This window comes from Spermophilus citellus (genome assembly GCF_964194105.1).
Source record: "Spermophilus citellus genome assembly, chromosome: 1".
In the NCBI taxonomy this organism is placed as follows: domain Eukaryota; kingdom Metazoa; phylum Chordata; class Mammalia; order Rodentia; family Sciuridae; genus Spermophilus; species Spermophilus citellus.
The window spans coordinates 116,996,269-117,009,327 of NC_138182.1; the positions used below are offsets into that span (position 1 = coordinate 116,996,269).

General features: G+C 36.7%; 2 pseudogenes across 2 annotated transcripts in view; both read left to right on the forward strand.

The window, feature by feature from the left end:
• LOC308647923 (olfactory receptor 2T3-like) overlaps positions 1 to 13,059 on the forward strand; it is a 668,743-nt pseudogene that overhangs the window by 7,228 nt on the left and 648,456 nt on the right. The window lies entirely within an intron of this gene.
• LOC308655750 (olfactory receptor 2L5-like) lies at positions 7,623 to 8,561 on the forward strand (annotated as a pseudogene). The gene has a single exon. The product of its transcript is annotated as an olfactory receptor 2L5-like (transcript).

Here is a 13,059-nt window from a genome sequence, read left to right on the forward strand (position 1 = left end):
GTAGTTGTACACAATAGCTGGGTTTCTCTGGACATGCACAAAATGTTAGGACTCAATTTCTGTCCAAGTTGCCCTCCTCCATGTTTTCCTTCCCTGTCTGTTCCCTTATTCTTCTTGCTCTATCTTTCACTTATTTGTTTTCAGTTGGTGCTTTATAGCTATACATAGAGGTGAAATTTACCTATGTATACATGCACACAGTGTAATGTTGTCAAATTTGTTTTTCTTTCCTCCACCACCACCCCGAACTCCTTCTTCTACTCCCTCTATCTTTATGGTAGCCAACCCTTCCTTTTTTCTACCTGCCTTGCTCTATCTTCCACTCCTTAGAGAAAACATTCTATCCTTTACTTTCTGAGTCTGGCTTATTTCGTTTAGCACGATGTTCTCCTGTTCCACCCATTTAATGGTGCATGCCATAATTTCATTCTTATTTATGGCTGAGTAAATCTCCATTGTGTACATGTACCACATTTAATCCATCCATCTATTAATAGACATCTGGGCTTATTACATAACTTGGCCTTTGTGAATTGTGCTGCTATAATAAACATTGAAGTGATCACTGATGTTAGTATGCTAATTTTGTTCTTTTAAATAAATACCAAGGAGTGGGATAGTTAGGTAGTAAGGGGTTCCATTCTCAGATTGTTCAGAAATCTTCATATTTCTTTCCAGAGTGTTTAATACTAATTTGCAGTCCCCCCAACACTGGATTAGCGTAACTTTTTTTTCCCATCTCCTTGCCAACAATTATTATTATTTGTATGCTTGATAATTGTGAATCTAATTGGAGTGAGATGAAATTTCAATGTGGTTTTGATTTGTATTCCTCTAATTGCTAGAGATGTGGAACATTTTTAAAAAATATAATTGTTGGGCATTGATATTCCTTTTTTTGAGGAGTGTCTGTTTACTTATTTTACCCAATTATTGATAAGGGTATTTGCATTTTTGTGTGTTGAGTTTTTGAGTTTTTTATATATTCTGGATATCAATCTCCTGTCAAAGGCATAGCTGGCACAGATCTCCTATTTTGTAGGACTCTCTTCATGCTCTTAACATGTCCTTTGCTGTGCAGAAGGTTTTTAGTTTAATGGCATCCCACATATTGATTCTTAGTGTTATTCATTAAGGGTCTTCTTGAGGAAGTTGGTACTTGCACCTGTAGGAGGGAATGTCACCTTATGTTTTCTTCTAGCAGTTGCAGAGTTTCTTGTCTAAATTATGAGTCTTCAATTCATTTTGATTTCACTTTTGTGCAGAGTGAGAGATTAGATCTAATTTCATTATTTTATATATGAATATGCAGTTTTCCCAGCACCATGTTTTTAAAAGGCTAACTTTTCTCCAACACACGCCACCTTGTCAGGTATCAGATGGCGTGGCTATGTGGGGTTTTCTCTGTGTCAGTGATCATGTCATTATTCTTCGTAGTGGTGTCTTTCTTAGAGATCATTCTTTTAGTTATTTCTTACGAAGGTAAGATTTTATTTTTCTTAGATTCCGATAGATAATTTTGCTGGAAATAGAAAATATGACTGGCATTTTTTTTTACAGATTGGAATATTGTCCCTCCTTCTTTTTAGGGTTTAAATTGAGAAGTTAGAAGTGGCCCTTATTGCTTTACCTCTAAAATGATCTAACATTATTCTACAGTTTTTCATATTTTTCCTCAGTTTCTATGTTAGATATTATGATTGTGATGTGTCTTCGATAACTTCTTTTTTATCTTTTCTACTTTGTGTTCTTTATGCATCCTGTATATGTATATTCATTTCATTTCTAAGGTTTAGAATGTTTTCTGCTATTATTTTATTAAAAAGGGTTTTAATGACATCTGTCAACATCTCCATCTTCTCTTCTATCCAAATGACTCTTACTTTTATTCCCTTGACCTTGTCCCTGAGTATGCTGCATCTTTGTGTGCTCAAATTATATATGAAATTTCTGATCATAGTCTTTTAGTTGTTTTTATTTTTTCATTGCATACTGAGTGTTCAAGTTCAGATACCCTGCCTTCAAGACCTGAAGTTGTGTCCTCAAGGCCTGATTGTCTATATGATCTTATCTGTTGGAGATACTTTCAAGGGGATTCTAATTTGATTCATTGTGACTTTCATTTCCAGGAGTTCTGATTGGTTTCTTTTCAGAATCTCTATTTCTTTATTATAATCTCTATTTCTCTATCTCACTTCCTATATTTGTTCTCTTAACTTGTTCTTTTTATAATAAGATTAATTTTGCTCACTGAACATTCTTATTATCAGTTTTTTATAGTCCTTCTCTGGAATTTTATTCTTTTCCTTTTTGAGTGGGGAAGGGTTCAATTTGGGTGATGAAAAATATGTGGAGGTATAGGGTGTTGATGGCTGAACCAAAAGTGAGTCTACTAAATGTAACTGACTGATGCAGCAAAAATTGACTATCATTATAAATTTTATTTAATGTATATTTTACTACAATTAAAAGGTTAGGAAAAATAAGGTTAACCTGGACCCAGAGGACCTCCTTCCCAATAGAAACATACCATTGTTTGTTTAATTATGCTATTATTTGTTTAATATTTAATTTCTGACATAAGAATAATTTGAAATTAAATGTTACCAAAAGCAAATTAAAGACTGTACCCCAAGTGTCTAATGCTCTAAGAGCAGCTTATAATGTGTTTATATTAAATTACTGCTTTCCACTGTAATGAAGTAAATTTACTATCAGATGATTCAGAACTATAATTCTCATGTAGACACATTATGGTGATGAACTAAATGAATGACAATGCATAAAAAGATGCACTAAATTAATAACAATACATAAGATACTTGAATAAATGCATTTGTTTGTTTTCCATTTGAACTGAGCATTAACACACCTGGGATACATGTTTAAAAAAAAAAAAGAAGAAGAAGAACTTGTTCCCATCTTGGCAAAAGGCCAGTCAGTGCTGGTTTTGACTAATTTCTGTCAGCAATGTCTCAGTGGAGATTGCTCACAGAACTACACACACAGACACACAAGGCTAACTCAGATCCATTTAAAGTTGAGTGACTCGGGGTTGCTCCTGAGTCTTCCAGGAAACATTTCAAAAGGCAAATAAAGAGATAAGAAATGACTATGGCCATTAGTTTGAAAAATATTCAAAAAATTTATTCAGAAAATGAATTTGACTATGAGTACATGCTAAGAGCCCTGTCAGCTACCCAATCCAGGAACTTCATAAAAGAGGACTGAGAAGAAAGGAACATACACTAAAGGTATTTTTATTGATATAATTTATATTAGATTATTCCATTATTAGATTAATTAAAAGCTGCCATTTACAAAGTACTAGAGTAAGCAATTTGTAAACTTAGAATTTCCTTTCACCAGAGAACTTTTAAAAACAATTGACTAAAGTGGGATTAAAAGTTACATCCATAGTGATAAACCCACAGTATGTAGATGATAAACTTTCTTTTTCTTAAAAGTAGACAAAATACATGTGTACCTTACATACTTATAAACTTTGCAAATCATGAAGCTCTTTTTATATCTAAAGCAGATTGCTATACAATTCTGACAAGAATTAGTATAATTGCTAATATCTAATGCGATTTGAAAGTGAAATTGATAATACAACCAATGTCTGATATTCTCTGTAAAATTGTTTCCTGGATTTATGATAAGATTAAGGTTGGAACCACTCCACACTTAGGCCAATCATTTTGTGAGTGCAGTAATCAAGGTAAGAAAGTGCGTTTAGAAAGTGAGGGGAAGTGGAGTTTGAGCGAAAGTGGCTGCAGTGCTGTAACTGAACCCAGCCTGGGTGCCAACCCTTCTATATGGCCTTGGGATAGGAGGAAGGAGAGGCAAAGGATAAGTGTGTGTCAGGAGCCCGCCTTTGACATGCAGGCGTAGTGTTGGGGAGCACGCTGACCTACACATCCTATGTGATTGACAAGCAGACAGTGCGCTTGCTCCTTTTAAGCAGAATCCCATAGGGGATCCATAGTGGGATCCATGCTGTTGTCAGGAATACAAGGAGAATTCACACAGGGGTGCGAAGTACAGGTGAGTGTGTCTTCTGGACCACTAATTGAAGAGGCTGGATGTGTGGAACAATGCAAATGTGGTAAAAATAACATGAAAAAAAGTAGAAGAAAGCAAGATCTTGAAATATTTAAATTGTAAACACTACAGAAGCTTATCTGGGTAAAAAGGTTCATTTCCCCCAAATTCTGAATCCTCTAACACCTACAATAAATTTTCACTTTTATTAGTTTTTTTCTTAATTCTTTTTTTTTTTAATTTGAAGAGTTAGAAAGATAGCGACCCTTATTTCTCAAATACTGAAGTGTAAGACAGGTTATCAATTTAACTAAGCCTAAAATGTAAGCATCTGTATCTGTCTATCCATCCTTAAGTCTAAATGACTAACAGGCAATCAAAGGAAAGTCATTCAACCTCTGTTAAATTGACTTTATAATCTCTGTAATGATAGTGCTTCCATTAACACCAAGGATGAGAAGTTGGGATAAAATGTGACTTGAAAGTGGCACAAGTTATTGGCATCTGTCAGTTTCCCACAGCTGGGACTATGGGGAAAGTTTCTGCACTCCCCTCACTCATGTTCCTTGCCCTGCCCATCCTCTCAACACACCCACAGCCCCCTTTCTATCTGGGGCATCAGTTGAAAACATCATTTCATATTTGAGTTTATTGATAGTATATAAAAATATAAAATTATTACAAAACCTGTAGGTATTTAATTGTTGTTCTGCATTTATTCTCACTATTGTGATGTTTCCTTAAGAAGCTTCTAGGAACTTATTCTGTAGCTGATACTGATAATTTATGAGGATTATATTTAAGATGGCATTTGGAATTTTTAATAAAATACCTTTCAATATATTATTTCTCATTTTTTTTCAACTTTACATGCTGTTAAAGTATGGAGCATGTATATTTGTTTGTTTGGAGAAAATGGTTGTATTGACCATTATTAACTCAATACTCATGTCACGTGTATTATCAGGAATGCCCGTGCATATTGGAAGGCCATCTGATATCATTTCCCTTATCCTCCCTTTTCTAAACTTCAAGCATTCATGTCCCTATGTTGCTTTAGTTTTATTTCTTGTAGTGTCTCTTAACTTTATGTATGTCTCAAATTTCTAATAGGCTCATTGAGTCCATTATATCGATTGTGATCATTTTAATTTCAAGTTAGTTTGGTTCTCTACTATTCGTTGTCATGACACTTATTTGCCTGTACACTTAATCTTAATCACTTTTCCTGTAACTCTGATGATTTGTCATTAAATTTCCTGTGCATACCCATTGTCATTTTTTTTGTGTGTGTGCGGAGGATTGAATGCAGAAGAGCTTACCATCTGGGCACCACCCCAGCCCTTTTTATAATTTATTTAGAGACAGGGTCTTGCTAAGTTGCTCAGGGCCTCACTAAGTTGCTGAGGCTGGCCATGAACTTGCAATTCTGTTGTGTCAGCCTCCTGAACTGCTGGGATTACAGGCATGCACCACTGCACCTGGCCTCCCCGTCTTCTCTTCTAAGGCATTCTGTGTGCCCCTGTGTATGAGGGTGCCCGCGTGTGTGGGTGCACATGTGTATGTGCATGAACATATATGTTGTGCTTCCCTCTTTCATCTGCAGGCTTTCTCAGCCAGTGGACCTGGCTACTCTTGGGCCTGTCCAGCAGGGCTCACTACTGATGGCATTTTTCCTTGGAGAGAATCACAGCACTGCACTAGATCTCAAATTCTCATACTTATTTTGAAATAAAATAGACATAAATACAAGAAATAGAAGAGCAAACAAAGAAGGAGCAAGGAAAGGCATTGGAAGGCAAGGTGTAATATTATGTGAGCTGTAGGGAAGGGGAGACAGCATAACCACAGGCAGATGATTGTGGTGTTCAGATGTTCAGGGAAGGGGTCTACCACAGTGTTCTGAGTGTGAGTGAGAAAGCGAGGAGAAGGACCTTTGGTAATTTACACTGGGCCATGAGAATACATCATAGATTTTTGAAGACATGAACTAAAAGATGGCACCTGATTTTAAGGGAATTTGATTCTGCATTATTGAAAGAAAAGTGGTGCAGGGCTGATCAAACACACACCTGGGATAAGAAGTGGGTTTATTGTCAGGAGCCTGACAAGGCTGATCTGCAGAGAGAGGGACAGCAGCAGCAAGGAGGAAATGTTGGAATGACTTTCAGTTTACAGCTAGCAGCTAGCAGCTGTGAGCAGCTGGGAGTGCTTGAAGAATCTACACTTATTCAGGCCTGATAGGAGCACCTACAGGATGGGATGCTCTGCTCTAGCGAGCCGTTAGTGAAACCACATCCTTAGCACTTGTGGTTAGCAATGCCAAGCTGCCAGACCAGGAAACTGAGAACTAGGAGCTTCAGGAATGGAACTTCTAACTTAGATATCCCCTCCCCTAGGGACAAAGACCCTTCCTGATAATAGCAATATTTAGAACATCCTCATAGTGTGGTTACATTAGGCAGAAGATGATTGGCTTATGGATACTATCTTGTATGATTGACGGGCATGCCCACTCAAACCCTATAATAATTGTATGCATTCCAAAAATAAACTGAGCTACTGGACGACAACCTGAGGTAGGTCTCCAGCCAGTTCTCTCACCAGCTCCCGTAGTCTGTGTGTTGATTCCACGTCTCTACCCCCCCCCCCCGCAACAAGGTAGCTGAGCAACTAGTTGACCAGAACCACAGCAAGGGAGGGCAGCAGCGACCCCCTTGAACGTCATGGCCACAGGCTAGGGTCGGGTTTAGTCTTGACTGACACAGAAAGCACCCCCTGATCTTGTGGAAGGCAAGTTTGTTTCTCAGGAATAAAACAGGCAGTTTTTCTATCTCTCAGAAGGAGGAACAGGAAAACTGACATGTCCCTTTATCTTCACAAGGAGAGAACAGGGAAGCCAGTACATACCCATCTCAGGGGCTGGTAAGCTGTGTCTATCTCTCAATGAGAGAACAGAGAGACACTGGCACCTCTCCAGACCAGTACGTTTTATCTTGGGCTAGTTTCTATTTCTTGGGAATAAGAACAGTATTCATAAAGTGGGGGTGGGGAAAGGAAGATGGCTGCAATCATGCCAACAGTCATGTGTAATGAATGCTCACAAAATGAACTAAGTGTTTAAACTTGAATTGGTAAGTGAGTTCATTTTTGGAGGTAAAGCTAAGACTGAAATATGGAAGAAAAGTCACCTCCCCCCCCGCTGGGATGATAAAAAATGTATCCAAATATGAGCCTATAATTTAGACATTTACATTGATTTCTATGCACTTACTCATAAGAGCTCATCTTGATGACAGCTGATTCTGTAGAGGAATAAATACCCATATTCTAATAAAATCATTGCAGAAATATGCTATTTTCATGACTGCACAGGTTTTATAAAAATGTTGGCCATGTTTGCTACCTTAAGATATATTTATGAAGAAGGAAAATGGGATTCCATTTTCAGAATAGTTTATTATTTATCTAAGAACTTTAATAATTCACAGTCAAAATAAACGAATGATTCTAAAATATCTTACTGTTTATGTAATTTATTGTTTCATGTGTTTGTAGGAAAACCTAAATGAATGATGGAAAATTATAATCAAACGTCAACTGATTTCATCTTGCTGGGATTGTTCCCACCATCGAGAACTGGACTTTTCCTCTTGGCACTCACTATGCTCATCTTCCTACTGGCTTCCGTTGACAACCTGTCCATGATCCTGCTCATCCTCATGGATGCCCGTCTCCACACACCCATGTACCTCCTCCTCAGTCAGCTCTCCCTCATGGACCTCACTTACATCTCCACCATTGTCCCGAGATGGCTTCCACTTTCATCCTGGGAAACAAGTCTGTCTCCTTCACTGGATGTGAAGGTTCAGATCTTCCTCTTCCTCACTCTCGCAGGTGCAGAGGGACTGCTGCTGGCATCTATGGCCTATGACTGTTATGTGGCGATTTGCTTTCCTCTCCACTATCCCATCCGCATGAACAAAAGAGTGTGTATGCTCATGATATTGGGGTCTTGAATGATGGGCTCTGTCAACTCCTGTGCTCACACTGTATATGCTCTGCATATCCCTTATTGCAGATCCAGAGCCATCAATCATTTCTTCTGTGATGTCCCCGCCATGCTGCGTCTGGCCTGCATGGACACTTGGGTCTACGAGTACACAGTGTTTGTGAGCACCACCTTCTTTCTCATGGTTCCATTCACGGGTGTTGCATGTTCTTATGGCCAGGTTCTCCTTGCAGTCTGCCTCATGCACTCAGGGGAAGGGAAGAAGAAGGCCTACTCCACCTGCACCACCCACCTCACTGTGGTGACCTTCTACTACATACCCTTTGCTTACACTTATTTACGCCCAATATCCCTCTGCTCCCCAGCAGAGGACAAGGTTCTGGCTGTCTTCTACACCATCCTCACCCCAATGCTCAACCCCATCATCTACAGCCTGAGGAACAAGGAGGTGATTGGAGCCCTGAGAAGAGTCCTTCACAGAATTTGGTCCATGAAAATGTAGTCAAAGTTTTCTGCTTTAATCCTTATAACCCAGGTGACGTTTATTCAACAGTGTAATACAGCAAGAATAACCTTATCCAGTGACTACAGCCGAGGAACCAAAATTAATCTACAAGATGTGGAAATACTAAGATTAGACAGAATAATTGTATTTTTCTCATTAAAATAATGGGCATGTATTATCCAATAACATGAAGGCACTAGGATCTGGTTGATTTGCTGAAATGAAAAAGTAAAAAGTAGAAACTTTTGAAATTATTCTGCCCAATGGTTGTACCATATTTTATTTTTTTCCTGTGTTTAGTAAATTATCACAAAACTACATTGAAATTTTAGTGTCCATAAGTAATTGAAAATAATTATCTTTTTAATTTTTAAATACTTTACATGTAAGGCAGACTACACAGTTTACAAAACTTTTGCTTGATATATAAAGATTTACTTCAAATAAATGCTTCAAACTTTTTCCTACACTAATGGTAATTTATAGTTGTATGAAGTATAAATAAATTTTCTTGAGATTCAGTAGTTCTTTCATCACTAATTGGGACATGGGGTAAGTTTATATTTTCCATTAGAGAGGCCCTGCATTTATCTGATTGAATTCCATGTATTTAGTGTATTAAAAGATCTAAGGATCAGTAATTATATCTGGAAAAATATAAATTTGAATTAGAAGATTCAGATGCATTTTTAAATATTAATAAAAAATTGTCTCTAACAGATGAACAAAGGTTAGACCATTGGAGCAATTATGCAATTTCTACAATCACACTACTAACACTTTGTATCCTGAGTATCAATCAGTAACCTTGGATCCATATTCTCTTTTATGGACAACATAACTTTTTACTTGCTGTTCTCATACATCTACAATACCAGTTTGTGTTGAGAGAGTCACCTTCTCTGTACCAGTGTTTTTTTTTTTTATCAAGATTATAGTTTTTGTTCTTTTAACAACTGTTGATGGAACTGCCACCATGACATTAAGACCAGCTTTGCAAAATAACTGCTAAACCCTCCTTTCAGAGCTTGCCTGCTTGCTGAATGACCTGTGCAGATTTCTCTTTGAAATGAACTCAACCTTCATTGCGTTCTTGGCATGCCCAATTCTGCACCAGCCTGTGTGCGGGCATCCTACAGTGAAGCCCTTTAATGTATTGCCAGATAAATTTTTTTATTGGTGCTTCATCTCCCTATTTTTGTTTTTTTATTGTTTTTTCCAGTGACACTCTTACAAAGAATGTCATAGACAATCTAATATTTCGTGCCAGTTATCTCTTTATTACGAGCATATATGGAGAACTCAAAGTCCATTAGAAATGATTTTTGTGAAATCCTCCTAGATCCTCTGACTCAGGAGAATTATAAAGTTTGCCTACTATCATGGGACTGCACCCAGCGGCTCTCCTTCCTCTGACATCAAAAGGCACGTGGTAGAAAGAAGCAGCATTGTTCAAGTTTGTGCCATCTACTACCATCTTTATAAGCATCTACTCCAGATCATCTTGCATGTTGGGCAACGGTGCCTCTTGGGGAGACTGACCTAATCCCTCTCCTCCTACAGGGTCCCTCAATCCATGTTCATTGTGCACTTTTTGGCCATGTTTCACACAATTTTAAATGTGTAGTCATTATTTCCACTTCTTCACATTCACTATTTTCCCTCCAACTGTGATGTGCACATTTATAACACATGGTATCTCCTTAAGTAGATTTATAAGGCATATGGTGCACACTTACAGTTTTCTTAAATAACATTTTAGGCAAGTTTGCTTTAGGGGAAGGGAAATGAATATTTTATCCTTTTAGTCTTTTTGTTTGTTTGCTTTTTGTATCAGGGATTGAATCCAGGTGTGCTTTACCATCAAGCCAAATCCCCAGCCTGTTTTAAATTACTATTATTATTATTATTTTATTTTGAGAAAGGTTCTCACCAAGTTACTTAGGGCCTTACTAAGGTGCTGATTTGGCTTTGAATGTGCAAACCTCCTGCCCCATCCGCCCAAGCCACTTGGAGTATGTTGAAGAATGAGTGCATTTCTCATCACAGTTGTGGTTCACTAGTGTGATAATGTGCAAATTATAAAGGATTAACTTTCTGTTGTAATATTTACCTCAATCCCACTATTCATTTTTTTAATAGTCTTAACATTGTGAGCAAGTGTTACTTGTTGTTGTTTGTTTTGGTACTGGGGATTGAACTTAGGGGCACTAGACCACTGAGCCATGTCCCCAGCCCTATTTTTGATTTTATTTAGAGAGAGGGTCTCACTGAGTTGCTTAGGGCCTCACCATTGCTGAGGCTGGCTTTGAACTTGCAATTTTCCTGTCTCAGCCTCCAGAGCTGCTGGGATTACAAAAGTGCTGAGCAAACGTTTTACCAGTCCCTAAACACTGTGAACTTACAGAAATTCAGTGGATATAGAGGTGGACAGAAACCTCCAACAAATTGGAGGACCCATTTGGTATTGGGTCCTTAAACACAGCCTTTTCATCCCATTGCCACACTCTAAACACTCATAAAATATTCTTGCTTCTTGCTCTAAATATTTAAAAATATATAACCCAATCAATAAATGGGCCAAGGACCTGAACAAACACTTCTCAGAAGATGATATAAAATCAACAAATGTATGAAAAAATGTTCATCATCTCTAGCAATTAGAGAAATGCAAATCAAAACCACTTTAAGATATCATCTCACTCCAGTCAGAATGGCAGCTATTATGAAGACAAACAATCAATAAGTGTTGGCGAGGATATGGGGAAAAAGGCACACTCATGCATTGCTGGTGGGTCTGCAAATTGCTGCAGCTAATATGGAGAGCAGTATGGAGATTCCTTGGAAATCTGGGAATGTAACCACCATTTGACCTTGCTATCCCTCTCCTTGCTCTATACCTAAAAGACTTAAAAACAGCATACTATAGGGACACAGCCACATCAATGTTTATAGTAGTACAATTCTCAATAGCTAAACTGTGGAACCAATCTAGATGCCTTTCAGTGGATGAAAGGAAAAAAATGTGGCATATATATATGGAATTTTACTCAGCAATAAAAGAGAACAAAATCATGGCATTTACAAGTAAATGGATGGCATTGGAGAAGATAATGATAAGTGAAGTTAGCAAATCCCAAAAAAAATCAAATGCTGAATGTTTTCTATGATATAAGGAGACTGACTCATAGTGGAGTGGGGAGGGGAAACATGGGAGGAATAGATGAATTCTAGGTAGGGCAGAGGGGTCAAGGGAAAGGGAGGGTGGAGGGGATTAGCAAGGATGGTGGAATGTGATAGACATCATCATCCAAAGTACATGTATGAAGACACAAATTGGTATGAACATAGTTTATATGCAACCAGAGATTTGAAAATTGCACTGTATATGTGTAATAAGAATTGAAATGCATTCTGCTGTCATTTATTTTAAAAAATAAAATCAATAAAAAAATAAAATCCACTCTAATTATAATTATGTTCTTTGGATATTGTGTCCTTCCTAAAGAGGTTTTCGTTTTCTGATGTCCCACAAACTCAAACTCAAACACATAGATTTTTATATCCTTTTTTTTTTGTGTGTGTAAGCAAATAACAACATTAAAACAATATGCAAGACTTTCATTCTATTTTTACATTTCACTGCATTTTAGGAGGGTGAAAGTATTTTCTGTGCTCATGCTATTAGGTTTGATACCTCTTGGTTGTTCATATCTGCAAGAAAAGTTTACTCATGTAAATAACATGATAATAATATAAGGGTATCATGCAATTACAACATCAGAGGAAATCATAAACAAAGAAAGTACTGCCAGATTAAAAACCAATGAAATTGTAAAAAGTTGGTTTGAATTAAAAATTTAACAATATAATTATTTGTATTCCTATTTCAAGACAGTTCTACTTGTAAACTTTTTATGTAATTAATATTTTCTAAGTAATTTTTTATTTCTCATTACATAAATGATAGAAGAATTCATAGATTACTATTCAAAGAAATACTATTCTTTATAAATTGATTGAACTTGGAATTTTAAGTTTGAAAGAAAAATGTAAACTACTGAAAAATGAGAGAAAACATACAATATGTAGAATGAAACGATTTTCTAATAACTGAATTTGTAGAGTGAAATTTGCATAAATTCAAATATAAAATACATGGAAGAGCCCTACAATTATGAGGTAAATAATGGATTATTTATTCATTATTAAAAAATATAGAAAAACAGTTAAATGTGTAAAAAATTATGAATATCAGTGCAAATATGTAGACAAGAAATGTTACAAATAAATACTAAAATAAGCATGCTAAACAGCACAGAGATGTGAGAAAAGACCTTACTATTGACTGGCATGAAATATTGATTACAAAAACCAAAGAATCTCTTGTTTTACTCACTAATCTATATGTAAATGATGTTAATTTAAGAAATAAGTGAAGATAATAAAATTCTCTTAATCCCAATATTTTACTTTTGACAACTTGTCAAGAAAA